Source organism: Pseudorca crassidens, chromosome 10 (assembly GCF_039906515.1).
Source record: "Pseudorca crassidens isolate mPseCra1 chromosome 10, mPseCra1.hap1, whole genome shotgun sequence".
In the NCBI taxonomy this organism is placed as follows: domain Eukaryota; kingdom Metazoa; phylum Chordata; class Mammalia; order Artiodactyla; family Delphinidae; genus Pseudorca; species Pseudorca crassidens.
In genome coordinates this window covers 20,058,977-20,086,366 of record NC_090305.1, presented here as the reverse complement: position 1 = coordinate 20,086,366, position 27,390 = coordinate 20,058,977, and the positions used below count along the sequence as shown (strand labels likewise).

Sequence of the window (27,390 nt, the reverse complement as noted above, 5' to 3'; positions counted from 1 at the left end):
CAAAACAAAACCACCATAGTAATCTGAGCCAGGGTGGTGACAGCGGATGGACGAATCTGAGAGCTGCAGGTGCGGGAGGGGAGGAGACAGGGAGGCCCAGGGTCTCCCCGTCAGGAGGCAGTGGTTGCTAACCGGAAAAGGGAGCCTGGAGAAGAGCATATGTGGTGAATCAAGATGAGGGCTTCGGGTTTGGTCTGAAGGGGTGGAGGTACTGCGGGACATCCAAGGGAGATGTCCGTTAGGTGAATGGATATGGAAGTCTGAAGTCAGGAGACATTCTGGTATGTAGACTCAAGATTCATCAACATACGGCATATGAAATGATAGGATTTAGTAGGAAAATCTAGCTTATCTGATAAGATGACAGTGGGGGGGTGGGTACATTGTTACTAAAGGCAACGTGCCTCTCGGGAAATGGGTGAGATCTAACAAGGCAAGTATGCAGTATGAGGAGAAAGGGAACTCTGAAGAATTACAGGCATCTGGACAAAGAAGAGCTGCAAAGGAGACTATAGCAGTTATCTCCTGCAGTGTAACAAATTACCCCCAAACTTGGCAGCTTAAATCAACATTTAATATGTCAAAGATTCTGTGGGTCAGGAACCTGGGAGCAGCTTAGGTGGGTGGTTCTAGCTCAGAGTCTCTTATGAGTTGGGATCAGGCTGTCAGGTGGGTCTGTGGTCAATTGAAGGCTCAACTGGGGCTTCCTCTCGTGTGGGCAGGTGTCAGTTCCTTACTGGTTGTTGGCTGGAGCCTCAGTTCCTCAGGACACACAGGGCTGCTTGAGTGTCTTCATGAAGAACAGCTGGTTCCCAGAGTGAGTGATGGGGGGCGGGGATAGAAAATACAGTGCCTTTTATAACTTTATCTTGGAAATTACATACCATCATTTCTGCTGTATTCTACTGTCACATAGATCAAGGAATCACCCCAGGACAATGAGAGAGATGACGCGAGAATGTGAATACCAAGAGGCAGGGAGGGGAGGGATCATCGGAGGCATCTTGGAAAATGGCTACTATAGAGTCAGTGAAGGACCAACCAGCAGAGAAGTAGTAGGAAACCGGGAGGATAAGATGTTAAGTTGGGAAGATGAGAAAAAATAATATTTCAAGAAAGGTTTAACAGTGTCATGTTTTGCTAAAAAGTCAAATGTGATAAGGTAACATGTATCTGAATTTAGCAATAAGGGAAGCATTAATTTGTTTTTGTTTTGGGGAGAGATCGATTTTAGTAGAATAATGGGGGAAGAAGTTAAATTGCAATGGGTTGAAGAGTGATTAGGAGATGGAAAAGGAGAGGAAAACAGAATGCAGATAACTCCGGAACTGGCGATATGAAGGAGAATAAAGGCAGAGGAGTAACCAAAAGGCTGTATAGGGGACCTTCTATTAAGCAATGAGGATTTAACACTTGCATTTATATAACTTGCTTCTTCCCAATGAGAGTAGAAGAAAAAAAAACACATAGAATCCCTAATGTAAACAGTGGACTTTAGTTAATAATATTGTATCAATATTGGCAATTGTAGCAAATATACCAAACTAAAGTAAGATGTTACAATAGGGGAAACTGTAGAGAGTGCGGGGGTATATGGAAATTCTCTGTACTTTCTATTCAATTTTTTTGTAAATCCAGAACTGCTCTAAAAATAGTTTATTCACTTATATTAAAAATGCATAAAGCCACAAGGACAAAGAAGATAGGAGACAGTAGCAAAGTAGAAAATGTAACATTTTGGAAACTGGGAAAGTCAGTGGAGGAATGGTAACTAACTTAACAGACCAGGGAAAGACAAATTCTAAGCCAGAGGGGAGAAAGCAAATAAAAAGCAAGCTAATTTCTATAGCAGAGCCCAAGAAAAATCTCAGGAACTAGAGACACAAATGATCTCTGAATGCAGAAGTGCAGAATGAGAGAACAACAAAAAACAGGAGGATTGGTAGAGTTTAAAAGGAAGAGTTAGACACTCCATAAATTCCCCCCTCTATCTCACGTAGCCAGTCAGCTCTGCACTGCCTTAGACTGGAGGCTTACTCTTAGAAGAGATTGAAACCAAAAGGACCTAGTCTTAGAACAGCAGAAGGTAAAAGTGAGACATCATATCATTCAGAAAAGAGGGAAATTTAGAGAAAAATCTACCTCCTAAATATAAAGCCACCACAAATTGTTTCTCTGCTTGATTCTTAGAAATCTTAACAGCAGGGTTTATAATCCTGGCATCAGATTCCTCTCCTAGATTACTGACTATCCTTAAAAGAAAAACCTGTAGGATACTGATAACGTGTTGATTTGCCAGTGAAAAGACCAGGTCCCCACCTATCACCCTAAACTGAGCCCCGCCAGCTGAGAAGCCCCATCCACTCATGTAGAGCTTTAGATCAGCTTTATTAAGCCTCACTGTTAATACAGACATCCAAGGAGCACTGACATTTGAGGAAAGCCTCTATCATGAGAGCCAGAGACCAAAACAAACAAGCCTTAACAAGGATCATAGAAGAGGCTGGGAGCAAAAGAAAACTTAAGAATTCAGAGTAAGGGAACTTTTGCTTGAGGTCATGATGGAATAATAAGGATTGGACATTTCCTTCCTTCAAAAACTAGAAAATAGTACAAAATATAAGGAACTACTGTTTTTCAGACATTGAACATTAGATAGGACAGGACTGTGATCCCTGAAAGAAGGGAAGCAAACGAAGTGAGCGCTACAATTGCCCCAGATTTCTACCTGGAAATAACTGGATGATGGGTGCAAAGAGGGGCACCCTCAACAGAGTCCACTGGGTCAAGGAGACGTAAAGTTTGTAGAGAGAGAGGTGGCTGTATCTTGTGAGGTAGAGTTCCAAGGAGGAGGGAGCTGTACTGAAAATCAAATCAATAAATTTGATACAATTCTAGGTGCACTGATCAAGACAAAAAGATACAAGATACAAATTAGCAATATGAGAAATTAAAGAGGAGGCCTCACTACAAACATTAAAAAGATATTAAGAGGATACTAAGAACAACTTAATGCCAATAAATTTGATAATTTAGTTGAAACATACAAAAGACAGAAATTCCCAAAATTGACTCAAGAACAAACAGAAAAATCTGAAGAGCCCCATATTGATTAAAGAAATTTATGTATATATTTTGGCCATGCTGCATAGCTTGTGGGATCTTATTTCCCCAACCAGAGACTGAACCCAGGCCATGGCAGTGAGAGCACCGAGTCCTAACCACTGGACCACCAGGGAATTCCCTCAAGTAAAGAAATTTGGATTTGAAATTAAAACCTTCCCATAAATAAAAGGAGATAATCACAAAACACCTCAACAGATGTGCACACACTCTCTCTCACACACGCACACAAAGACAAAATTCAATACCCATTTATAATAAAAACTCCAAGTAAACTAGAAGAAAAGACAACTTCCTCAACTTGATAACAGGCATCTATAAAAAAAAAAAAAAAAAAACCAAAAACCTATACCTAATTATATAGACTAAATGCTTTCCCCCTAAAATCAGGAACAAGAGAAGGATGTCTACTCTTCTTACTTGTATTTAATATTAGGCTAGAAGTCTTAGCTATTCCAATAGGGCAAGCAAAATAAATGAAAAGTCATAGTGATCAGAAAGAAATAAAAAGCTTTGTAGACAACATGATTGTGTTCATAGAAAATCCTAAGCAAATTACAAAAAAAAAAAGCTATGAGAGGGCTTCCCTGGTGGCGCAGTGGTTGAGACTCTGCCTGCCGACGCAGGGGACATGGGTTCGTGCCCCGGTCCGGGAAGATCCCACATGCCGCGGAGCAGCTGGGCCCGTGAGCCATGGCCGCTGAGCCTGCGCGTCCGGAGCCTCTGCTTCGCAACGGGAGAGGCCACAACAGTGGGAGGCCCGCGTACCGCCAAAAACAAAAACAAAAACAAAAAAGCTATGAGAAATAATAAGTGAGTTTAGCAAGATTGCAAGACACAAGGTCAATATATAATCAATTGTATTTCTGTATGCCAGAAATGAAAAATTAGAAATTTAAAATTATCGTTTATGATGGCATAAAAAACATGAGATGTGTAAAGATAAATTTAATAAAATGTGTGCAAGACATGTACAATGAAAACTACAAAACATAGCTGAGAGAAAGTAAAGAAGACCTAAATAATTGGAGAATACAGCAATAACAATAGATTGGAAGACTCAATATGATTAAGGTGTTACTTCTCCTGAAATTGAACGAGAGATGGTAATGCAACCTCAACAATAATCATAACAGTATTTTCTGTAGAAATTAACAAGATGATTCTAAAATTCATATGGAAATTCAAAGAAACTAAGATGACCAAAAAAATTTTGAAGAACAAAGTTGTAGAACTTATACTACCTAAATTCAAGACTTAAAGCTATTATAATTAAGATGTGTGATATGGGCATAAAAATAGACATAGATCAGCGGAACAGAGTAGAAGGTACAGAAATAAGCCCACACGTATTTCATCTATTGGTTTGTTTGTTTGTTTGTTTTTGTTTTTGAACAAATTGCCAAGGTAATTCAATGGGCAAGAGCAGTTTCTTTGATGAATGATTCTGGAATAACTGGCTATCCCCATGGAAAACAATGATCGGTGACCTTTATTTTATGCCATAAAAGATAAATTTCTAAATGGATCAAAAATTAAATGTAAAATTTAAAGCTATACAAACTCCTGGAGGACAACACAGGAGAAAATCTTCATGGCTTTGAAGTAGGTAAAAAATTCTTGTATGCTATACATAAAGCACAAGCATAAAAAAAAATTGATAAATTGGACTTTATCAAAATTAAAAACTATCGCCCTTTGAATGACACTGTTAAAAAAGTGAGAAGGGAGAACATTTTCTTCCTTTTTTTTTTTTTTTTTTGGCCCATGCCTCGTGGCTGGCGGGATCTTAGCTCCCCAACCAGGGATCCAACCCAGGGCCCCAGCAGTGAAGGCACTGAGTCCTAACCACTGGACCGCCAGGGAATTCCCAGGAGAACATTTTATCAATACATATATAAGGCAAAGGATGATATATGGAATATACAACCATTGCTTACAACTCAATAAAAATGGGCAAAACATTTGAACAGCCATTTGCCCAAAGACATACGAAATGAGCATATGAAAAGGATCTGAATACCATTATCATAGAAATGCTAATTAAAACCACCTTGAGATACCACCACTCCCACTAGAATGGCTAAAGTAAAAACGGTTGACAGTGTTGGTGAAGATACAGAGTAACTAAACTCTCATACATTGTTAGTAGGAATGTAAAATGATACAATTACTTTGGAAAGTATTTTGTCAGTTTCTTACAAAATTTACCAAATACTTAATATACAATCCTGCAATTCACTCCTATATATTTACCTAAGGCAAATAAAAAGGTATGTCCACACAAAGACTCATACATGAATATTTATAGCAGCTTTATTCACCATAGCCAAAAAACTGGAATCAAACGAAACATACACAACAGATGAATAGATAGACAAATGTAGTACATTCATACAATGGAATATGACTCAACAGTACAAAGGACTGAACTAATGTTAATTGCAACATCATGCATGAATCTCAAAAACATGCTGGGCAACATATTCCAGACACAAAAGAGTACATGCTGAATGATACCATTTATGTAAAACTCTACAAAAAGGACTTCCGTGGTGGTCCAGTGGTTAAGAATCCCCCTTCCAAGGCAGGGGACGCAGGTTTGATCCCTGGTCGGGGAGCTAAGATCCCACATGCCGCAGGGCAACTAAGCCTGAGTACCGCAACTACTGAGCCCACACGCTCTGGAGCCTGTGCGCCACAACTAGAGAGAAGCCTGTGCACTGCAAGGAGAGATCCAACATGCCACAACTAAGACCCGAGGCAGTCAAAAAAAACCAAAACCAAAACCAAAGAAACTCTACAAAAGACAAACCTTATCCATAGTGACAAAATGCAGACCAGTTGTTACCTGGGGCCTGGGGCTCAGAGGTATTTGGGAAGGGGCCCAGGAAACAATCTGTAGTGATCAAAATAGTTCATAACCTGATTGTGATTGTGGGAAGAGAGTGCATACATTTGTCAAAACTCATTGAATCGTACACCTAAAATGGGTGCATATTATTGTCTTATTATGCCACAATAAGGTTGTTAAAAATATCTATTGTTATATCATCAGAGATTTAAAAAAATCATTGCATCCATGAACACTAAAGAATCCATGGGGATTCTATTTTAGAAATCAGAGAAGATAAAAGAGCTCTCAGAATGTTAAAATATACTACCAGGAATTTTCATTTCTGGAGGCCCTTGGGAAGAATCTGTTTTCAAGCACATTCAGGATGTTGGCAGAATTTAGTTTCTGGCAGTTGTAGGACCCAGGGCTCCATTTCTAGAGAAGCTGCTGTCAGCCAGGGCCCATTCTCAGCTCCTAGAGGCTATTCACATTCCTTCGCATGTGCCTCCTCCCCATTTCAATGCTGGCCAAGATAAAATCCCTTGCATCAAATCCCTCCCCTATCATGTTGCAAATCTCCTTTGCCCCTGAAACACCTATGCCTTTTAAGAGCTCACCTGATTAGATCAGGCCCACCAAATGCAGTCTCCTTTTTGTCAATCACTTGTGCTGTATTAACATACCCTAATCATTGGCAGTGATGTCCCATCATATCTCAGGTCCCTTCTACACTCCGGGAGGGGGAATGTACAAGGGGAGGGGTCTTTGGGGGTGATTTTGGAATTCTGCTACCACAATAAGGCTGGCCTAAAATTTAGAGAAAAATAATTAGGGGGAAATTTCAACAAATTATTATGTATGGATGCAGACTGATGAGCTACACTTGTTTTTGCTCTGTTTTGCTTTGCTTTGCTTTGCTTTGCTTTGCTGAACTTACGGGTGTGTGTGTGCTTGTGCTGTATTTTTAGCATATTGGTCCATTACAAAGTCCAGCAAGGATATCAAACTGTTTTTATTAGTGAATTTAAGTATTTTCCATACTCCTCTTTTCAATTGATTCCTATGTACTCAGGATTAGGCTTTATTTCGCTTATCTCTTCTGGAACTTGATATCAGGAAGCATTTCAAAAAGGGGTCTTTGAAGTGGGAGTAACAAATAAGTCAAGTTAAAAGCAAAGACAGGGACTTCCCTGGTGGCACAGTGGTTAAGAATCCACCTGCCAATGCAGGGGACACGGGTTCGAGCCCTTGTCCGGGAAGATACCACATGCTGGGGAGCAACTAAGCCCGTGCACTACAACTACTGAGCCTGTGCTCTACAGCCCGCAAGCCACAACTACTGAAGCCCACATGTCTAGAGCCCATGCTCTGCAACAAGAGAAGCCACCGCAATGAGAAGCCCACGCACCACAACAAAGAGTAGCCCCCCCAGCCCTGCAACTAGAGAAAGCCCGCATGCAGCAATAAAGACCCAACACAGCCAAAAATAAATTTTTAAAAAAATGACATACACATACACACAAAATGACACACACACACACAAAAGTGAAGACAGTTCATGACATTTTTTCAAATTCTCTTAGTTAAAAAATCTAGCAACCAAGATGCCCTTCAGTACATGAATGGGTAAATAAACTGTGGCACATCCAGATGATGGAATTCAACGCTAAAAAGAAATGACTTATCAAGCCATAAAAAAACGTGGAGGAATCTTAAATGCATATTACTGAACGAAAGAAGCCAATCTGAAAAGGCTACTTACTGTATTATTCCAACCATGTGAAATTCTGGAAAAGGTAACCCTGTGGAGACAGTAAAAGATCAATGGTGGCCAGGGGTTTGAGAGGAGGGAGGGATGGATAGGAGTTCAAGGAGTTTTAGGCCAGTGAAACTACTCTGTATGATACTATAACGGTAGATACATTTCATCATATATTTGTCCAAACCCTAAGAATGTACAACACCAAAAGTGAACTCTAGTATAAACCATGGACTTTGAGCGACAATGAGGTGTCCATGGAGATTCCTCAGTTGTAATAAATTACCACTCTGGTGCTGGATGTTGATAATGGGAAAGGTTGTGCATATGTGGAGGCAGGGAGTATATGGGAAATCTCTGTGCCTTCCACTCAGTTTTGCTGTGAACCTCACACTGTTCTAAAAAAAAGTAAGTCTACTTTAAAAAAAAAGTAATAATACCAACAGTAATATCTGCCGCTTATGATGCTAAGCGCTTGACATATTTCATCAGCATTGTTTATATTCTATTTTCCCTCGTTCAGTTTCATCACATGAATTTTCATACAAATGAGACTACTGCTGCTTAGTTGCTCATCAGCTCCGACTGTAGAGTTCTCCCCAAAAGAGTAACCTTCCTGTGAGACAGCACTCTTCATTCGTATTGAATAGAAATGTGTGGGTTGTTTTTGGACTGCAAGTGGAAATACAGTTTGCCTCTTTAATTGAACTCTTGAGATTGTATGGAAATCATCTCTTCCCCGTAGCACCTTAATCACTCCCATATGGATGAATTCATTCAATAAACACCTCTCTTTGCATATCTGGATTATCGCTAGAAATAGCAGTCCCTGTTTGGGGGAACCTTTGCTGTCTGAGCAGTTCTCAAAAGCGTATGAAAGGATCCCCATCTACAGACCCCTGAACTCCAACTTCATCCCCCAGTTTTCTCCCCCACATCTTTTCTAGAAGTGAAGTAAACTGACTCCGAGGCTTTTAAATTCTGAATTCTGGCTCTTTCTAACTGGATCATTCCAGCTCATTCTAACTGAGTCATTCCAGAGGTCCGGAGGTACAATGTCTCCTTTGTCCAGGCAACAATAAGCTTAAGTCAAACTGTTCACTTTCTAATAGCCCTGGGGTTCCCTTGGCTATCTAGGTAGGAACTCCATTAGCAAGCCAAATGCCCCTTGGATAAATAGGAAATCTACAAATAATTCACCACTACTTTGAGTTAGTACAACTAGGAAGTTATCGGACAACCAAGATACTCTAAAAGGGATCTGTGAGAAAAGCAGCAATTAAAAAACTCTGCCCAATTTCTGGCTTTCTTTCAAATGATTACCTTAAGTACGTATTGCACCCTTTGTTAAATTTTCAGTTATTTAGATCTCCTTTTACTCTGTTGTTAAAATTTCTCTGTTTTTAATATTATTATTGCTCTGTGAAGAAATACCTCTTTTTTAAAATTAATTTTTATTTATATTATTTATTTTTGGCTGCTTGGGTCTTCATTGCTGCGCACGGGGCTTTCTCTAGTCGCAGCGAGCTGGGGCTACTCTTCGTTGCGGTGTGCAGGCTTCTCATATCGGTGGCTTCTCTTGTTGCGGAGCACGGGTTCTAGGCATATGGGTTTCAGTAGTTGTGGCACACGGGCTCAGTAGTTGTGGCTCGCGGCTCGAGAGCGCAGGCTCAGTAGTTGTGGTGCACGGGTTTAGTTACTCTGCGGCATGTGGGATCTTCCCAGACCAGGGCTCGAACCTGTGTCCTCTGCATTGGCAGGCAGATTCTTTTTTTTTTTTTTTTTTTTGCGGTACGCAGGCCTCTCACTGTTGTGGCCTCTCCCATTGCGGAGCACAGGCTCCGGACGCGCAGGCTCAGCGGCCATGGCTCACAGGCCCAGCCGCTCCGCGGCATGTGGGATCTTTCCGGACCGGGGCATGAACCCGTGTCCCCTGCATCAGCAGGCGGACTCTCAACCACTGCGCCACCAGGGAAGCCCCATGCAGGCAGATTCTTAACCAGTGTACCACCAGGGAAGTCCCAGAAATACCTCTTTTAACCGTCTGATTTGATTCCTATTTTGGCAAATTGACACTTTGTCAAGTGGCATGAGAACAGTATCTACCATACTGAATAAAAACAACATTTATGGTCCTTCCTTCATGCTGAACAATTTAAATCTTTTCTCATTTAATCCTCAAGACAATCTTTACTATCTCCATTATGCAGGTAGGGAAACTTCACCCCAGAGAGGTTAAACGACTGTCCCAAGGTCACACATCAACACCACAGAGTAGCTCTGATTTACAGGTTGGATTTAAAATGCGGTATTTCCATTTATTTCTAAAGCCAATAAGCTGCTTAAACAACTGGCTACTACTGCCATCTGCTGGTAGCTAGCTGAGTTGCTCTTCCTCAGGTTGCACTACAGGCACAAGTGATTCTGACACACACTACTAGTGCCATCTATCATGCTGGCGTCTAGAACAGTGCCTGACACATAGTAGACACTCAAAATTTGTGAAACCAATCTCTGGGAGATCCCAGGAGAATTTTGGTTGATAAAATCTCTCAAGTTGTTCTTTAACTCCGCAAATAACCAAATCCAGAAAGAATACGAAGGCTACCTCCACATAAGACAATGATATTGTTGTAGACTGTTTACTCCATCAATATACACACTTCACATTCCATTGCTTTAACCTAATTTATCAGTTGAGTCTCACTCTCATGTTTCAGTCCAGCTCTACTATTTTTTTTTTTTTTTTCAGCTCTACTATTTGTACTGTATAGATTTCAGAAAGAATCTTAGTTTTACCTCTGAAAAGGACCTGAGAAATCCTGGCTAGTGTACCTCAAGTCCTGTTTCAAAAGATGGCGATAAAAAAGTGTTTCATAGATAAATAAGTTTCAGCAACGATGCAATAAATGAAGTTCCAATGGTTTCTTCACAGAAACCAATGTAGAACTTCTCAGAGTAATTAACATGCTACTGTGCCTTAGGGCTTTCTGAAAGAAGGAATATAGGATACAGCACTTCCCAAATGTACTTGACTACTGAATTCTTTTCCATTAAACTTCTGTTAATATCTCAAGGAATGTTGTTCTGTGGAACTCAATTTGGAAAGCTCCAATATCCCAATTCCAGTTATTACAGATGGAGCTGAATGAGAATAATTTCCTTAATATCATTCAGCAGAGCTAGGACTCTTTTTTTTTTTTTTTTTTTGCGGTACGCAGGCCTCTCACTGTTGTGGCCTCTCCCGTTGCGGATCACAGGCTCCAGACGCGCAGGCTCAGCGGCCATGGCTCACAGGCCCAGCCGCTCCGTGTCATGTGGGATCCTCCCGGACCGGGGCACGAACCCCTGTTCCCTGCATCGGCAGGCGGACTCTCAACCACTGCGCCACCAGGGAAGCCCTAGGACTCTCATTTTAAGTGTTCTTTTCACAATATCATTCTTGTTCTGTGTCATTTCTCCATATGAAAAACAAACATTAATACCTACTGACTGGTACAGAACTTTACAGTTATAAAGGGGATGTGAAGTAACATTTAATGAGTGCTGTTATGTGCTCTTTTCTCCCCCTCCCCCCTGCTATCAATGGGCTAAACATTCCAGACCTTATGACTGTTGTATTTCACACCATGAAATAATAAATGAGTCTCCTTGCTTAAACATATCCCTCTGTAGGATTGGTCAATGAGTCTGCTCTGAGAGATACATCTTGTTGATTTTCGATGTATCAGCCACATTGGCCTTTTTTATTTTCTAGAAAGTTAAACCATTTCATGCCCTAGACCATTCATACATCCGGTGTCCTTTTCTATTCCTCCTGTTTTATTTCTCCCACTGGACTTCAGCTGCATACAATTAGCTTAGTCATAACTTCTGGTTGATAGTACACCATCATCATTGATCCATTCACAGCATCCTTTATTTTAATAAAATAATGAACATAATCCAATCCAAGGGCCAGAATACAACCACGAATATATTTACCTACATGTTTCTTCCTCATCCCATCTTGCTGCATCTCCCTCAAAGGATAAGCTTGATCTTAAATATTAGATTTATCATTTCCTTGCTTTTTTGTTGTTTTAAATTTGCTCACATGCATATGTGAACACACAAACATACCCATTTATTTTATTTCTTAAGAGAACCTTTTTTTTAATTTTTATTTATTTTTGGCTGCTTTGGGTCTTTGTTGCTGCGCATGGGCTTTCTCTAGTTGCGGCGAGCGGGGGTTAATTTTCGTTGTGGTGTGCGGGCTTCTCATTGCTGTGGCTTCTCTTGTTGCAGAGCACGGGCTCTAGGCATGCGAGCTTCAGTGGTTGCAGCACACGGGCTCAGTAGTTGTGGCTCGTGGGCTCCAGAGGGCAGGCTCAGTAGTTGTGGCACAGGGGCTTAGCTGCTCCGCGACATGTGGGATCTTCCCCCACCAGGGATTGAACCCGTGTCCCTTGCATTGGCAGGTGGATTCTGCATCACTGCGCCACCAGAGAAGTCCCCATTTCTTTTGATTACTTGTTTCTGGGTCACATTCTCTTGCTTCTTTGCTTGAGAATCTTTGAGTAGATGCTGGACATTGTGAAGGTTATATTAGTTAGTGTCTGGGTTTTATTTTCTACCTGGGGTCCACTTACATCCCAAGTCCACTGAGACCAAGGGACCCATTACATAGTGTCAAGGCTGGTTCAGTTTGTCAATTCCATTGAGATTGTTTTATTATTTGATTAAATTAAATAATCTATTGAAGGTTTAATTTTATTCTGAAAATTTTCCACATTTGCTAAATAAGATCGGGTGGATTTGACTTTTCCCTCTTATCTTGTCTAGTTCTAGGTCGCAGATCAAAGGTCATTTTAATGATGCCTCCAAGCAGATACAGACATTGCCAGGAAACTCGCTGCTCATTAACAGATTAATGTTTCAGTCCTTGGACACCCCACGTTTAGAAAAGGCAGCCCTGTCTGTGCGAAAAGCATAAATAATTTAGAGCAACAAAATAGGAACATCTAGAAAGGGAACTAATGCAAAGTCAAGCCCAGTCACAGAAGTATATCACTTAAACGCACAAATGATCTCCAATGAGATCGAGCTCTAACACGGGGCTTCCCAACCCTATTTCTGACATGCACACATAGAAAATAATTGTATTTGTCCAGAACACTGGCATAAACAGATGGGGCAAATCTCAACAGGAGGGCGGTCTTTCTAGGGCCTCCAGCACATCCCCAGGCCCTGCCTGGCTGCCCTGAGGGCTGAGGGGCTCAAGATGTTAACATACTTAATATCTATTCACTGGGTGATAGTTGAGATTCTCTAGGCTAAAGGTTCTTGTAATTTTATAAATACTGTTCAAGAAAGAAATAAGATAAAAAACCTACAGTTTCGGGCTTCCCTGGTGGCGCAGTGTTTGAGAGTCCGCCTGCCGATGCAGGGGACACGGGTTCATGCCCCGGTACGGGAAGATCCCGCATGCCGCAGAGCGGCTGGGCCCGTGAGCCATGGCCACTGAGCCTGCACGTCCAGAGCCTGTGCTCCGCAACGGGAGAGGCCACAGCAGTGCGAGGCCCGGGTACCGCAAAAAAAAAAAAAAAAAAAAAAACAGCAAACCTACAGTTTCTATGACTCCGTAGACTCATAGTCAGCAATTGTTGAGATGTTTAAGATCTGCGCTGACTCAGAGTGAGGCTGAACAAGTATTATATATTTCCCTGCCAATCGATTATATAACATCATCTTATTCATGCCTTCGATACACACACACACTAATATATACATACAATTACATAATACATTTTACATCATAGAACACTTCATCATGAAAGCTTTTTAAAAAAACACCAAAACCAGGGACTTCCCTGGCAGTCTAGTGGTTAAGACTCCACGCTTCCACTGCAGGGGGCATGGGTTCAATCCCTGGTGGGGGAACTAAGGTCCCACATGCCACGTGGCTCGGCCAAAAAACAAAAGAAAAAATTTTAAATCCCACCAAAACCTATTACGGCACTTAAAAAAATTCATCCTCATTAGGTAATCTTATTCACTTTGACTAACAAGGAATAGGAATGGAGAGCTTCTTGTTTTGTTTTGTTCGACGAAGGGTATACATCTAGTAAGTGAAAGAGCTAGTACTTGAATCTGGGTTCTTAATTATACAATATGAGTACACATGTGACAGCTGAGGAACACATCTTGAACCATCACTGGCAGGTATGTTTTTCAGTGGAACGAAAGAGACATCCATGGGCAACATAGCAAATGCCACCATCAGGATGGGTCCTGAAAGAATAAGATCTTGGGTATTTTAGTTTTGCTCAAATGCAGCTAACATTTCCACAACTCGAAAGGAAAGAGGGAGTTTGGTGACATTCCTGTGTACGACTATAAAAGTTTGAATTCTTTTAATCACATGAGGAAAGCTGAAATAGCATCAGTTTCTTTTTCTTGGAACAGACAAGGGCACTCAAGTACAAGAAAGACCACGTCCCTGGTTTAATCTTAAAGGGGACTATTTTGTTCTTTCCTCTTTAGAATAATAAGCCCTGAAAGAGGCTAGAGAACAACCATGGAATTTTAGAATTACAGTGAACAGCCATTAGATTGTAGCAAAACCAGCCGATGGTCAAATAAGCTTTCAAAAAGAAAGTCCTTCATTAGGTGTTTTATACATATATATATATATATGTGTGTGTATATATATATATGTGTATATATATATATATACATTTATAGTTTAAACTTCCTGTACCAAACACACCTGCATGCAACCTCAAGGAAATAGAAAGAACTGAAAAAACTTTACCATGGAGCTATAGTACCCTTGACTAAAATAACAAATACAGAGGATGGAAATCTTAATTCCAAGAAAAAATACACTTAAGCCACAGCATAAGAAATGCGGGTTGGAATTAAGGAAGATTTCACTGACACCTAAGTTTATTACTTACTGGAAGAAGAAACAGGAAAAGGTAGTTAATTTCCTTCTCTGAAGATCTCATTTGGTTTGTATTTTCAATTTATTAAATATAACCACAATAGGCAATATTCAGGGAATAGAAAACACATTTAAATTATCTACACTCTCATAGTGTTATATTTCTAACAAAGCAACCGTTACCATTTTTGGTGTATCTTTGGCTACTCTTTTTGAAATATGTGCCCTGATGACATAGCTGTTGCTATACCACAACAAAACTTCATATTTTACCATTTTCTTTTTTTTCTTCTTTATTGGCCACACCTTGCGGCATGCGAGATCTTAATTCCCCAACAAGGGATCGAACCCGTGCCCCCTGCAGTGGAGATGTGGAGTCTTAACCACTGGACCTCCACGGAAGTCCCTACAATTTTTGGTCAACATTCTCCAAGTATTTTTCGATATTGCTATGGATTCCATAATCGTTCTTGAAATTAACATTCCATAGAGGAGGTACACTGTAACATTAAACGTTGCCTTAAACATTGCCCTATTGTCACTTCTCATTTCCTATCAGTATGAATTATACTGCAACAGACATGTTCATGCAGATAGTTTTTGTTCATGTTTGGACAAATTTCTCAGGATAAAGTCCCAGAAGTTTGGATCAGAAGCTAGGAACATTTTTTTGTGGCTTCCCAAATTGCTTTAGAAAGGTATCATTTTCATTGCTGTCAGCCATGCCCAAGAGCGCCAGTTTTACTAAAGCTCTACTGGCACTGAATATCCTAGCTTTTTACATTTTCACTAATTCAGTAGGCAGTAACTGTTCCCTCACTCTTTGATTTCTTTTCTTTTCTTTTCTTTTCTTTTCTTTTCTTTTCTTTTCTTTTCTTTTCTTTTCTTTTCTTTTTTTGCAGCCACCGGACAACACAGTAATTAGCAACGTATCTAATTTATCTCTTGACCAGTTCATAGAATGGGATGTTTGGCTAATTCCTTAAAGTGATCTGTACAGGTGATGACTCCCGTTTGGAATGTTGTTCAATCATTCCTTTTTTGCGTGCATAAATGGAGAAGCCTGTCTTCTCCAAATACCAGTTTATAGTTCATATTTTTGCAGCTTGATTTAAATCCTGTTTGTATTTTGAAGTACTTGAAACTGAAAACAGCAATTGGGGGAGAAATATTCACAGGCAAGAATATTTAGGAGGAATTTGATTAGAAATATGCACAACTCTATCCAAACCTCCACACAAAATTAACAAGCTTTCTAACTGGTGCAAATTATCCCAGCCTTGAAAGAGATCAGCTTGTGCTCATGACTGATTCTCAGCTGCAGTAAGACGATGAGAATCACTTTCAATGTGAAAAGTGAAGTATTTCTTCAGTTTACTAATTCTTTCTGCCCTCAAACATACCTGCTCTAATTAGTTCAATTCAACCCACAGTTATTTAGCACCTAATGAATTCACGGTACTATATACTCTGAGCTGCAAAGGCTGCTGCGATGAATAAGGCACGATCTTTCCCTCATGGCACACACAGCTTTATGTTATAGATCAGGGAATACTTTTCAGGTGGCAGAGTTTCACGATGTACCTCCAAGACTGCAAAATAACATGTTGCATCTGGAAGACTGTGAAACTTAGGGGGCGATATGCTCTAAGGCATATTTGTCTTGGATTCCATCCAAGGAAGCATCAAACTTTTTTTTTTTTTAGTGATGTAGAATTCCGCGCAATGGACGTGACAAGCATCTATGGTAGTAAACCAAGAGATTCTCTGTGGCTTGTAGCTTTAGAAAGATCCCAAATTCCCACTATGTTGCCCTGGGTGCAAACTCAGGGAGGGTACACTTGAACATAATTAAGATTTAGTTAGCAGAAAAAAATCAATAATATCAAACCCTTTTTGGAGAAAGATTTTATGAACAAAGAGATAATCTAGAACAGGTGGGGGGTTGGGGAGGGACAGCCAAGTATGGCTCATGGACCCAATCCAGCTTGTTGCTTGTTTTTGTATATAAAGTTTTATTGTGAAAAAAAAATTTTTTTTAAATGATGTGGTTTTAGCTACGAATGGGCCACACAATATTTCCCTGTAGGGTAGCCTGGACTCATGTGTTGACTCGAAAATCAATGGCCTTTCTTAAAAGACTCTCTGTCTTAGCAGAGTATACATTTTCAAATGTTGCTTCCCAGTGTGTGTTGATTTCAATGGTTTAAAACTCTATGTTTTTATGGAATACTGGAAAATACTTTGCTAGAACTAAAAAACGCAATAGCCATTGCCAGGTTTTCTGAACAAAGTATTTCAATAGCCAATTGATATTGATTGACTCTGTCCTAGTCATACACCCAACTTACACCTGGTTGAAATGTTGGTTAGTCAAGTCCATTGGTTATCGCCCATCACTGGAGCTCAGGCTTCCGTGAACTTTACAAAAGATTGGGCATTGTCCCCACTTCCAGTGAGCATGTAGTCTCCTGCAGGACACAGTATAATATCCAGAGAGAACCACCATGATAATAGCATGCTGCAGGCAGAGCGGGTTGGGAGCAATGCTAATGACAATCAAGTGTGAGTATGAGCTAACATTTGTTAAGTGCCTACCTACCCTGTATTAAGCACTGGGCCAGGCACTTGATATGTATCCAGTCTTGAAATTTTCCTAAGAAGAACATGGGAAACATTATCCCAACTTTCAAAATGTAGACACTAAGACTCAGAGAAACTAAACAACTTTATCAAGCTCACATAATCAATAAATGGTAGTGCTAGCATTCGAACTCGGAACAGCCTGACTCCAGAGCTAATATTCTCTCCTTCATTCCATCCTGTTCAAGGAAAGCCACTTGGAAGACACATGTCAGGTGTGATCAGAGGGAAGTCCAGTTGGTTGAGGACGCCACATTAAGTGGTTCTAGGTACTTTCCCCATAAGCATCTTTGCCATAGATATCTTTGCCCCAAGCATTTTTGCTGCAAACATTTCAGCCATGAAACTAATTGACCGTAGGGCAATTTTGCCATAAAAGATTAAATAAGTGGTTAACAGTCTGGTGTGACGGTTTGGTTTCAACTGGTTGAAATGCATTAGCATTTCTTCCAGTTAGTGATGTTACTGATAGCTTTATTGAACTGACAGATATTGATGGATTGCTCCCAAGAATTGGTTTCTTACTTTGAAACACACCACATTGGAGGAGAAAGAGGCTGAGAACCTCAAAGGTGCAGAATTGAACGAACCCACATTTCTCTAAAAAATTGGAATGTCTCTCAATGGACATGTGACCATATACCAAGAACAACAAACAAACAACCGTGTAGATGCTTTCATGTCGCAATAAAAAGCTCAGTTACAAATACGCATCCTAGTGTTTGGAAACTGATACCTGTCTTAATGAAGGAGGAAATTTTAGTGAAAATGAAAATGTATGGTTTGGAATGAGGAGAAAAAATTCAACAATCAAAAAAAAGTGTGTGATTAAATATTCTGAACAAAAGACTTGGAGGACAAATGCTTAGGTACAACCCCAAAATAAAATCAGTTATTTGTGCAGTATTGCCATGAATCAACACACATTTTAAATGTATTCAAATATTTTGTATTTTGCAATAAAGTCTTTTAAATTTTGTTATTCATTTTTCCTGTTTCGTTATGTCCTTTTTAATGCCCCACTTTTCTATTTTATCTTTTATGGCAAAATTGCCTCATGGCCATTGTTATGTGGCAAAAATCCTTGCAGCAAAGATGTCCACAATGAAGATGTTTATGGCCAAAGTACCAGACACCATCTTGAGCATCCGCGACTCTTTGAGCAAGTAAACCAGCCCTGCCTTTGAGGTTATTTGGGCTACCTCTCTGCTCTTAAGTTACTGGGGGTTACCAACCAGTAAATAAAGCCAATAAATATGGTGAATTTTAATTGTATTTGATTTTGTCTAATGGAAACTTAGGGGAGGTAATGAAGAACAAAGTCAGGGGGAAATTAGAATGCTCTCATTTGAAACGGAAACATTTCCCTTTAATCTAAAATACATAATACTGAAATGTAGATGTATGTAGCATTGGCATTAAACGGTATGTGAAAATGAGACTCGGGCTCCAGGGGTTCATTTATTTTAAAAACTTGATTGACGTGCTATTTTACATGACTCATTTACTTATTAGAGCTGACATATCTAAACTATATCTTCCTCTTGCCCGACTCTCTCTAGCTTCTGTAACTTTTGCCACTTAGATCCTCTTTTTCTTTTTGTTTATCATCTACCGCTGGCAGCTGTCAAATCATGCTAGCTGACAGCAAAATTATCGTGCATTTACCACACAGTGACAATACTCTGGCCCATCCATGTTTACAGAGGAAGCTGGGTGGGTTTTTGAATGTATTGTTGGGCATAATTATGAAGTGGTAGCAACTGTTCTTCAGTAGAAGGTCGGGACAATTTGCCTAACAAAGCCGTTTGTCAAGTTCGCCCAGTGAAGCATCTGTGGTCATCCAAGGGTAAGCAAGGGCAGGTGGGTCTTGGCAGAAGAAGTGACACCTAAAAAGCTTTGAAAAGGTATCAATTCTCCACAGAAGTGAAAAAACAAGAGTCACAGCTGTTAGACACACAACGGAAAAATACCTTGTGCCCAACGCTTATGAAGGGGTAGTGTCTTGGGCTCACGCAGGATTCAAATACTAGACTCAGTACAACACGTCAGGTCTCTGAGAGTCAATGTCAGCAGATGATAGCTCCTTCGTCAACTCATTCTCACGCTCCTAAAGTATTTTTAGCCACTTGTGAGGACAGCAGAAGGACACCATGTGTGTTTCCTCTCCCTGTTACCTCAAGTCCTTGCTGTGTTGATGCAGGTTCAAGTTTAATTTAAAAACTTTCCTCCCTCCTTCCCTTCCTCCCTTCTTCCTTTACTCCTTCCTCCCTTTCTTTCTTTTTCTCCTTCTCCACTCCCTCCCTCTCATCCTTCCTCTATCCATCATTCCATCCAATTTTTATTGCTTTTCAAGTTACATGCATTCAATTACATGTTTATTGTAGAAAATGTACATGTTTATTGCAGACAACACAAATAAGCAAAAAGAATATACAATTTCCCATAAGCCACATAACAGGTAGCTCTACTGCAAGTGTGTGTGTGTGTGTGTGTGTGTGTGTGTGTGTGTGTGTTTGTGTGTGTGCATCTCTAAATCAGTAATTCTCAACCTTGGCTGTAATTAGGATCACGTGGGGAGCTCTTGAAGTAGGTGCCTGGGATCCCCAACCAGATTCTGACTTAATCGAACTGAGGTGGGGTCTGGTTATTGGATTTTTCAAAAGTCCCCAGGTGATCCTTCTGTGCAACCAGTACCTGTTCCAAACTACTTTTCTAAACTTACTTATTTCACAAAAATAAGCTCATAGGCTGATATTTCCCCTTAATATACCATGAAGATCTTCCTATGTAGATAATGTACTTACATAAAATCATTTTTTTAAAAAAACAGAAGTTATACAGAGTGAATTTATTCAAATAAAAGAAATGACTGACACAGAACTAGTGATATCAGAAATCTGCACACAGTAAAAAAAGTAAGTATAAATTAGCTAAATCCCTAAACATTTCAAGTGAAGCATCTGTAAAGGAATTTTTCATCTCTTTTCTTTCACATAGATACTCATTCATGACATGTTGATTCTGGCAAACATCAGAGAAACCAAAAATAGTCTTGAGTTTTATAAACTGTGTGAAATTAATTTCAACCACCACATTCTATATGGATGTACAACCCTGATTTCATCGATGTATTTTATCATGTCAGAAATATGATGGTTTTTGTTTTTTAACAGTTATTGATATCATGACATATTGGCTTATTGATAATGATGATATTTTGCTTACCTAGTGTCTCTGTGAACAAAATATTATTTACTTTTAGAAACATTTAAAACACTTCAACATAAGAGAATAGCTACACACATTTAAACGTTTCCTTGTGAAACAATCCCAAGCAAACGAATGGCGATTGTTGTTTGCTGTTTCTGGTAATAAATGTCTTTCACTTTTCTTCATAGAAATAGACATTATATTCTTGGGCAATACGAAGAATTGCTTAAGGGCAAAGTATTCTTAAACAACATTAGAGGGCTCCCCTGGTGGCGCAGTGGTTGAGAGTCCGCCTTCCGAGACAGGGGACACGGGTTCGTGCCCCGGTCCGGGAGGATCCCACATGCCGCGGAGCGGCTGCGCCCGTGAGCCATGGCCGCTGAGCCTGCGCGTCCGGAGCCTGTGCTCCGCAACGGGGGAGGCCACAACAGTGAGAGGCCCGCGTACCGCAAAATAAATAAATAAATAAATAAACAATATTAGACATTTCAGCAAAGGAATTTCCCATAGTGCACTTTTACCTCCTTTCACATATTTTTCAACTTTGCTGCGAAGTAGATTGCTATTTTTCATTGGTGCTTTCATTATATAGTTTTTAAAAAGGTTTTGAATAGATGTCTTTCTGGAAATCATGTATTTCAAGAGATTTTGGATGATCAGTAGGCTTTAATAGGCAAAGCCTCTCAATGCAACTGCAATAAATATTACCAGGATGTTCGGGAACTAACGGAAGATGATATTCTCATTTCCACAGTCCTTTCAATTGTTTGAAAATCTTAACATCTGCATCACACTCAATTTCTGTATGGGCTGATAGGCCTGACAGTTTTTAAATGATTGCTTAAAATCAGTTTAAATCAATTATTGCATATTCTTCAAGTTGCTTTTGAGACATGATGTTATAAGAGGCAACAACACAACAGCCAAGTGAGATGTATTCTTTTTCTTTCTGTAAACTCTTGGTGAACATAGGAATTCAGCTAAAACCTCACTTTCTCTGGGAAGCCTTTCATAACCTCCCTACCCCAGCAGAATATAAGGAATTATTCCTTTCTCTATGCCATTTTACCTTATACCTATGTCTATAATTACATGACGCACTTCTGTTACTGAATTACATATTCACCTTCCCCACTAGAATTGTGAGCTTCTTGTGAGACCAGGTTTCCAAGTCTTATTCATTCATTTTCCCTCACCTGCTCCTAGCAAAATGTCTGGCATATATTAAGTGTTCAATAAGTGTCTTTGAATGAATGAATAAATGAATTTTAAAAAGACTACCTTTTATTTAAAGAATTTTTTCCTTGAAAGTGCTTTGTATAAATATTATTTCCCTTGATCCATGTAAGAATCCAAAGAAGTAGCCATTATCATCCCTAAGAGATGTTAAGTGAATTTGCCAAAGTCAAGTAGCTAGTTGGGTAGAAGTTCAAGGACCACTTCTTGAACTCCCACCCTAAATACATTAAGATGTTACCCACAAGCGGTCCTCCACTTTCAAGTAGAATGAAACAGGTCATGGCTGCACAGTGCTTCTGTGCAGCAATCAGAAAAACTGGATAAATGACAAAAGCATGTTTTTTTAGGTACAGAGAGCTGTGAGAGCAACGCAAACCAGAGGATTGAGTTTAGCCTATACAGTGGGACTCTGCTGGAGGAAAGAGAAACCAGTGAAGTTCTGTGCACGGCTGGTATGACACGCTGGACATTTGAGGAGCAGCAGGGAGACATCTGCTGGGTTCTGGGGTTGTGTGAAGGAAGCTGAGAGGCTGGGTTTGGATCAGAAGAATGAAGTCTTCTTCAATTCCACATTGTCTAGGAGGCAAACTCCTAGATAATGCTAGAGGGAGGGAACCCATCTTTAATATATAGCTGGTCTACCCCTCAAGACTTCTTCCATATTTGAAGCTATTGAGAGAAGGAGGCTAAATAGATAAGAGCAGGGCAGAATGTGCTGCACTCTTTCAAGGCTAAGGAGACAAAAACTGCCAGGCTCTTGATCAAAAGCCATGTAGGACCATGTCCAAGGAATGGGGAGGAACCAGAGCAGACCTAACCTTTGTGTGTGTGTGTGTGGGGCGGGGGGAGAGAGAGAGAGAGAGAGAGAGAGAAATTTATTATTATTGGCTTATGCAGTTATGGGGGCCAAGAATACCCCTGATCTGCTGTCTACAAGCTGAAGAACCAGGAAAGCCAATGGTGTAATTCAGTCTGAGTTCAAAGGCCTGAGAACCAAGGGAGCCGATGGTACAAGTCTCAGTCTGAGTCCAAAAGGTCCAAGAATCAGGGGATGGGGGTTAATGGCATAAGTCCTGGTTCAAGTCTGAAGGTCCGAGAACAGGATTGCCAATGTCTGCGGGCAGGACAAGAGGGGTGTCCAAGCTCAAGCAAAGAGAGCAAATTCATCCTTCCTCCACATTTTTGTTCTATTCAGGTCCACAACAAATTGGATGAGGCCCATCTGCACTGGTGAGGACGATCTTCTTTACTCAGTCTACCAATTCAAATGCTAATCTCTTCCAGAAACACCCTCACAGACATGCCCAGTAATAATGTTTTACCAGCCATCTGGGCATCCCTTAATCTAATCAAGTTGTCACATAAATTAACCATCACAGTGGGTTGACTTCTCTCTCCGTACTTCCCCTTAATCTTTTCTTTAACTAGTAGGTTCTAGAAGAAGAAGGTCAGAACCATTTAGCTTCCTGCATGCTTCCCAAAGCCATAACCACTTCAGAGATTCTGAATCAGTTAGGATATTTCCAGTTGCGAGTAACAGAAATTCCAACTGCATTACACAACAAAGGGAACATATTCCTTAAGGTGTGGGTCAATCAGGGTTACAGTTCTCTTTAATTTTCTCAGTTTTCCCTTCTTGGTGTGTTGGATTGATTCTGAGGTTAGCGTCCTATATGGTGGCAAAGTAACAATAACAATTCTAACTTTATGTCCTACACTACACAGAAAGAAAGAAACATGTTTCAGAAGTGTCAATAATAGTCCTGAAATTCACTATTGGCTAAGACCAAGGTCCATCTCTGATCTAATCACTGTAGTCAGTACAGTGAATGTCCTCTTTGGCCCAGTACATGTCATTTGTTCCTGCCCTGAAGTGGGATATTTGAGGGTAACAATGGATCTGCAGTGTAAGTGGGGACCATTGGGAAAGGTTAAGTGGGGCATGGATATTGGGGTTCAGCCATTAGGTGGCCTTCACAGTGCTTGACACAGATTCTAACACAGACACACACACCCCAACCAGCAGCAACTAGAAGCTTAACCAAATAAACGAACATAAATCATTTACAGAGTATGTTAGAGCAATAGACTCATATAGAAGACAAGAATTGTGTTAAATTGTAAAACTATAGTTTAGTGAACCAGAGTGGATAAATAATATACAACATTGCGATGGGTTTCCTTCCATCTTTCTGTAGAAGGTTTTGTGTGAAAAAGAGCACTGAATTTCCTTTGCACTTCAAGGCTTAAGCATTTGAGAATTTCTCTTGTACTCTCAAGTATAATCATATTACATCAGATCTTAACTCAAGACTTTAACGTCTTTGTTAATGTTCTAAGAATGTCCCATACTCATGGCTATAAGCATTACTGAACTTGGCATTCTGCTCCTGTATCCTTCATTGTTAGATTAATGCTCATGTAAAAACATTGACATAATGACGGCAGTGGCGGTTGGCAGACACCCTCTGTGAGCATAAAAGGAAACTTAAAGCACAAAGAAAATGTGCGTTAAAGAGGAAAGGGCTTGACTGAGCAGTGGGTGATAAGTTCTCCAAGTTAAAGCTCGTTGAATATAAAAGTTGGATTTACATACTGAAAGGATCTCAAGAGGCCATCTGGTCCAGTCCCCAACATCTAGGAAGCAGCACACATTAATATTCAAGAATAAGAGTTAAGAGTTAACTGTAGCATTTTTTTTTCCTCTTAAAAAATTGAACAACCAGTAGGGGAAAGAAAAGCCCAATTAATTCTTAATTCAAAGCTTATTGTATTTTATGGTTCTGGAATATTTGAGAGAAGATTTTAAAATTCCAAATCCCTGCCAGATAGAAAGCAGATATTCCAAAATAAATATTTTACTATTTGTTCTGCCGGTGCGATATTAGGCAATAATTCCTTTATTACCACAAAAGCCTAGGGGAAGCCTTTGGAACTAGGATCAAACTAGCAATTCTGCTTTTCTGAGACTGTTGAGGGACAGTCTGTTCTTTAATTTTCCCAGGGATTATTAAGCACACAATCCAACCAAAATGCTAAAAAATATATCAATTATATTTGTAAGAAATCCTCACATACTTCATGAAAGTATATTACTCTTTTCTGCATATCCTATTGACTTATATGTAATTTAAATTATGATAGCAACATGATTTTGTACCACACTTTGCTCCAGCAACTCAATTTCCACTTCTAAAAGTTTATCCTGAGGAAATAATCACAGATGTGAGAAAATACTTATATACAAATGTTAATTACAACATTATTTCTAAGAGCCAAAATTGGAAACCACTAAAATACCGAACAACAGAAAAGTGGTTAAATAAATTATGGTGCATCTGTACAACAAAATATTACATAGCCATTAAAATTATGTCATAGTGTATCCATGTTATGGGAAAATGTTTGTGACATGTATCATCGTGAAAAAGTCCAAGCGTGTATCATATGATCTGATGTTTAAAGCAAACAATATGGTCTAAAGGAAATATACCAAAATATTAATAAGAAGTTAAGCTGAGTGGTAGATATACATGTGATTGCTACATTTTTCTTTGTGTTCTATTGTATTTTCTATAGTGAATGTCACTTTGATAGCCAGAAAAAAAAAAAATCCGTAAGAACCCTCCTACACTGTTGGTGGGAATGTGAATTGGTGCAGCCACTATGGGGAAGAGTACGGAGGTTCCTTAAAAAACTAAAAATAGGGACTTCCCTGGTGGTCCAGTGGTTAAGACTCTGCACTCCCAATGCAGGGGGCATGGGTTTGATCCCCGGTCAGGGAACTAAGATCCTGCATGCCGCATGGTGCGGTCAAAAAAAACCCCAAACCTAAAAGTTACCATATGATCCAGCAATCTTTCTCCTGGGCATATATCCAGAAAAGGAGAAAACTTTAATTTGAAAAGATACATGCACCCTAATGTTCATAGCAGCACTATTTACAATAGCAAAGACATGGAAGCAACCTAAATGTCCATCGACAGATGAATGGATAAAGAAGATGTTGCACATACACACACACACACACACACACACACACACACACACACACACACACACACACTGGAATATTACTCAGTCGTAAAAAAGAACGAAATCATGCCATTTGCAGCAATGTGGATGGACCTAGAGATTAGTATACTAAGTGAAGTAAGTCAGACAGAGAAAGACAATATCATATGACATCACTTAAATGTGGAATCTAAAAAAAGATATGAATGAATTTATTTACATAACAGAAACAGACTCACAGACATAGAAACCAAACTTATGATTACCAAGGGGGAGAGGGGGATAAATTAGGAGTTTGGGATTAACAGTACACACTACTATATATAAAATAGATAAACAACAAGAACCTACTGTATAGCACAGGGAACTATAATCAATATCTTGTAATAATCTATAAGGAAAAGAATCTGAAAAATAATATTTATATAACTAAATCACTTTGTTGTACACCTGAAACTAACACAACATTGTAAATCAACTATACTTCAATTAAAAAAACCCCATAACTATTATTTTTAATGCTATATCTCTTAGTTTAAGTAAGTAAATGTTCAAAATATTCAGTTTCTATGCATTGTGGAAGATATACATTGCACGTTATCTATATATATTTCTTGCTCAGTCTACATATATGCTGGGAACCCATTGCCTTAAACGATTATATACATTATCTCGAAATAGTTCCATGTGTTGTTACTTGTATTTAAAAAAAAATTTTTTTTATCATTGTGTTCTGAATTCACAGCATTATTTATTTATTTATTTATTTATTTATTTATGGCTGCATTGGGTCTTCGTTGCTGCGTGCAGGCTTTCTCTAGTTGCGGTGAGCGGGGGCTACTCTTCGTTGCAGTGCGCGGGCTTCTCATTGCGGTGGCTTCTCTTGTTGTGGAGCACAGGCTCTAGGCACGCGAGCTTCAGTAGTTGTGGCTTGCGGGCTCTAGAGTGCAGGCTCAGTAGCCGTGGTGCTCAGGCTTAGTTGCTGTGCGGCATGTGGGATCTTCCCGGACCAGGGACCTAACCCATGTCCCCTGCACTGGCAGGCAGATTCTTAACCACAGCACCACCAGGGAAGTCCCTGTCACTTGTATTTCTAATTCTTCATTCTAATATCTTTCCACCTGACTAATGCTTTCTTTTCTTTTTTTTTTTTTTGCGGTACGTGCGTCACTCACTGTTGTGGCCTCTCCCGCTGCGGAGCACAGGGTCCGGACGCACAGGCTCAGCGGCCATGGCTCACGAGCTCAGCCGCTCCGCGGCATGTGGGATCCTCCCGGACAGGGGCACGAACCCGTGTCCCCTGCATCGGCAGGCGGACTCTCAACCACTGTGCCACCAGGGAAGCCCCTGACTAATGCTTTCTATATCTCAGTAGTGCTTTGAGACTCTTTCACAGTGTTTTTCTATTAGATGTGGTGTTGCCTCATATCATAATTCACTCTGGAGAAAGGGTATTTTCTACCCAACTGCTCCTCTGCAAAATTATGGGCCATCTTGGCAAGTTTCATCAGTCCTTACTCTGATTTGAACTCAGGTCATTTTAGGAGATTTCTTTGAAAAGAAATTTACCTCTGATACTACATATCATGTTGATTTTAATAAACAGAGAAGATTCCTTTTCACAAGGCCCTGCAT

General features: G+C 39.9%; 1 protein-coding gene and 1 long non-coding RNA gene across 2 annotated transcripts in view; one reads left to right on the top strand and one right to left on the bottom strand.

Annotated features, from left to right (window-relative positions):
• Positions 1-27,390, top strand: part of LOC137231652 (cytidine monophosphate-N-acetylneuraminic acid hydroxylase) — a 262,440-nt gene that overhangs the window by 110,822 nt on the left and 124,228 nt on the right. The gene's annotated exons all lie outside the window — the stretch shown is intronic.
• On the bottom strand, positions 561-19,360 carry LOC137231656 (uncharacterized). The gene is made up of 3 exons (XR_010946705.1): positions 19,263-19,360; positions 7,722-7,761; positions 561-805 (listed from the first exon to the last, which is right to left on the bottom strand). It is a non-coding gene; the product is annotated as an uncharacterized lncRNA (long non-coding RNA).